Source organism: Megascapheus bottae, chromosome 2 (assembly GCF_031878675.1).
Source record: "Megascapheus bottae isolate mThoBot1 chromosome 2, mThoBot2.hap1, whole genome shotgun sequence".
NCBI lineage: Eukaryota > Metazoa > Chordata > Mammalia > Rodentia > Geomyidae > Megascapheus > Megascapheus bottae.
The window spans coordinates 60,896,954-60,900,721 of record NC_143510.1 but is presented as its reverse complement, the minus strand read 5'-3'; the positions used below and the strand labels follow the sequence as shown (position 1 = coordinate 60,900,721).

Here is a 3,768-nt window from a genome sequence, read left to right as displayed (position 1 = left end):
TCCTTTCTTCTCTCCCTTCTCAAACCATTTTCAGTGAGCTTCATTGCTTCATTTTTACACAGGTACATGAGGTATTTTGACCAGCTTGGCCCAGTGACTCATGTTTATAATTTTAGCTACTCAGGAAGCTGAGATCGGCCAATCTGGGCAGTAAATCCTGAGAGACTGCATCTTCAAAATAGTCAGGAAAAACCCCACAGTGGAAGTATGTTTCAAGTGGTAGAATGCCAGTCTGAGCAAGTAAGCTCAGCAAGTTTGAGGATGTGAATTCAAACTTTAATAGTGCCAAATAAATAACAATGTATTTTGACAATGTTCACCCTCCCCTCCTTCCTTCCCCCTCCCCCCCCAGACAGGATGTGTTTCAACTTTCTAGTATTTATTTTGTTCAACAGGGTTTTATCATGTATCTCATGCATACATATATTGTGTTTTAAACAGGTTGTTAAATCCTGTATGTGTTTACATGTATATCTTTTCTAGAGTCTACATATGAAAGAAAATGTGACCTGTGACTGTTCTCCTTCGAAACCTTGGTTACTTCACTTAATACGATGATTTCCAAATTCATCTATTTCTCTGCAAATGCCATAATTTCATTTTTCATTTTTTTGTGGGTCATGGGGCTTGAATTCTGGGTCTGGGCACTGTCCCTGAACTCTTCAATTCAAGGTTACCACCCTACCCCTGGAACCACACCCCATTTCCCATTTTCTAGTGATTATTGGAGATAAGAGTCTCATGGTCTTTTAGGCCTGGGCTGGCTTTGAACCTTGATCCTCAGACCTCAGCCTCCTAAGTAGCTAGGATTACAGGTGTGAGCTACCATGCCTGGCTTCATTTTTCTTTAAGTATATGTGTGCGCCTCTATTATATCCTCACTTAACATTCTTTCAGATAAATGCCCAAGAGTAGCATCTCTGGATCATAGTGAAGTTCTATTTTTAATTTTTTGAGAATCTCCTTTTCCGTTGTGGCTGCACTAGTTTTTAGTCTCGCTGGCACTGTACAAGGATCCCTTTGTTCTCACATCCCTATCTCTGTTATTTTGTTAGCTTCATCACTGTCCTTCTGACTGGAGTGAGATGGAATCCCACTATCATTTTTTTTTTTCTGTAAGATCATTTTATTGAGGAGCGAGAGACAGGGAGAGGAGGGGGCGACTGCAAGCCCCTCAGCCCCACCAGGGGGAACGGACCCCCCTCCCTGCCTTCCAGCCCCCCACAGGTCTCCCCAGTAGTATGGGGGACTTTGTGCAAACTGTCCCAGTGGGGAGTGTGGGTGTGGAATGGCAGTAGCGGGGGGTCGATGCGGTGCTACTGGGCGCTGGGAGGTTTGTAGGGCTCCAGAAGGAGGGCAGAGAAGGTGTTGACCTTGTCTGCCCCCCGCACCTCGTGTGGTAGCAGTGGCAGCTTCACGATATGGAAGTCTTCATACAGGTCCTCCATCTGGTCCAGATACTTGGCCTGGATTTTGTGGCGGGCCTCACACATCTTGCAGGGCTTCTCGGGGTCGGGGAAGACGAGCTGGTTCACAATGATATTGTGGGTGTCAATTTTGCACTTGGCCAGCTCCTGGATCAGTCGCTCCGTCTCGTACAGGGACAAGAACTCGGCGATGCACACGCAGATGAAGGTTGTCTGCTCAGGGTCTTTGAACTGTTGGCTGACAGAGCGGATGACGGGCAGCGTCTCCTCCAGTTTGGAGGCCAGCTGCTCCGCGTTCATGTCTCCCAGGCCCAGCATGTTGCACATCTGGGAGATGAAGGGGCTGACCTGCGTTTTGATCTGCATGAGTCGGCCCAGGCCCCGCTCCACGATGGTGGGGAAGTTGAGCAGCCTGAGCGTGTGGCCCGTGGGCGCCGTGTCAAATACCACCACGGAGAAGTTCATGCCCTTCACCAGCCTCATGACTTCGGCGTAGCTCATGGCCTCGTCGATACCCGGGAAGGCGCTCATGGCCTCCTGCATCATTTTCTTGCCCATGCTCAACATGTTGTCCTCCTCGAAGAACTCGTCCGGCAGCTCGGCCACACCCAGGCTGGGGTCGATCTCCATAGCGAAGAGGTTGTCATAGCCTTTGACCTTGGTAGGCACCTTGGAGAACTTCTGGTCGAAAGCATCCGAGATGTTGTGGGCTGGGTCTGTGGAGATGATGAGGACACTTTCCCGCCCCTCGGAGAGCTGGACTGCTAAGCTGCAGCTGCAGGTGGTCTTGCCCACGCCACCCTTGCCCCCGACGAAGATCCACTTAAGGCTGCGCTGCTCGATGATGTTGCTCAGCGTCGGCTCCAGCGGCTCCACGTCGGGCGCATCCTCGAACTCGTCCGCCTCAACCCCCCACCCGGCCGCCCCCGACGCCATCTTGGAACCGGCTCACGTGATCAAGCGGAGCGCACCACGCGGCGCGTCTGCGGGGGGGGGGGGGGGGGGGGGCGAGTGTGTCCCCCGCGTGTCCCTCGCGCGCCCACCGCGTGCCTCCTCGAGGTCCACGCTCCTCTCCGGAGCGTGTGCACGCGGTCGCGTCGTCGCGGACCTCTTGGCTGCATTTCTCCACGATTCCCCTACCTCCCCACTGTCATTTTGGTTTGCACTTTTTTCTTTTGTCAATTTGAACTCAAGGTCTGGACACTGAGCTCTTTTCCTCGAGGCGAGCATTTACTACTTTGAGCTGCAGCTCTACTTCTAGTTTTCTGGTGGTTAATTGGAGGTAAGAATCTCACAAGGACATTTTGGCCCAGGCTGGCTTTGAACCACAATCCTCAGAGCTCAGCTCCTTGAATAACTAGGATCATAGGCATGAGCCACTGGTGCTTGGATTGATCTACATCCTTTTAGAGCCAGGAATGTTGAGTATTTCTTCATGTATTTATTGGTTATTGGTAATTCTTTTTTTTTTTTTTGTGAAGGGACTGTTTGGTTCATCTGCCCATGTATTGATCATTATTGGTTTTTTTGGAGGTTGAGTTTTCGAGCTTCCTGCGTATTCTGATTAATAACCATTTCTTGTCAGAGGAGGAATAGACAGATATTTCCTCCCATTCTATGTAGGGAGAATATCTTTTTGGCCAAGTGAATACTTGGATTATTGTTTTTAGCTTGATGAAATCTCCCTTATCAGTTCTAGCTACTATTTGCTAAGTTACCAGAATTCTATTCAGGAAGTTACTGTCTTTGCCAGTCAGTTCTATTTTTCTTCTTTTCTGCAGTAGTTTTAAAGTTTCCGTTTTTACAATGAAATCCTTATACCACCAAGCGTTAGGGATCTAGTTTTGGTCTTCTGCATGCAGACATTCAGTTTTCCACTACCATTTGTTCAAGAGGCTGTCATTTCTTCGAAGCACATTTTGGGCTCCTTTGTCAAAAATCACATGGCCATAGGTGCATGGATTCATTTCTGGGTTTTCTAATCTATTCCACTGGTTTTCGGATCTGGGGTGTGTGTGTGTGTGTGTGTGTGTGTGTGTGTTTTGTACTATTTTTATTTTTTACCAGTCCTGAGGCTTGAATGCAGGGCTTGAGCACTGACTTTGGGCTTTCTCAGGGCTAGAGCTTTACCATTTGAGCCACAGCAGCACTTCTGGATTTTTCTATGTACTTGGTACCAAGGAATTGGGTCTTAATGCATGCTAGGCAAGCACTCTACCACTAGGCCAATCTCCCAGCCCCATACTATTTTTGTTACTATGATTCCATAGTGTACTTTGAAGTCTGATATTGTGATACCTCCTGCTTTGGCTATTTAGGGCCTTTAATTATTTCATAGGAA

General features: G+C 48.4%; 1 pseudogene; it reads right to left on the bottom strand.

Annotated features, from left to right (window-relative positions):
* Positions 1 to 1,102: 1,102 nt before the first annotated feature.
* Positions 1,103 to 2,379, bottom strand: LOC150067186 (ATPase GET3 pseudogene; annotated as a pseudogene).
* Positions 2,380 to 3,768: the final 1,389 nt, after the last annotated feature.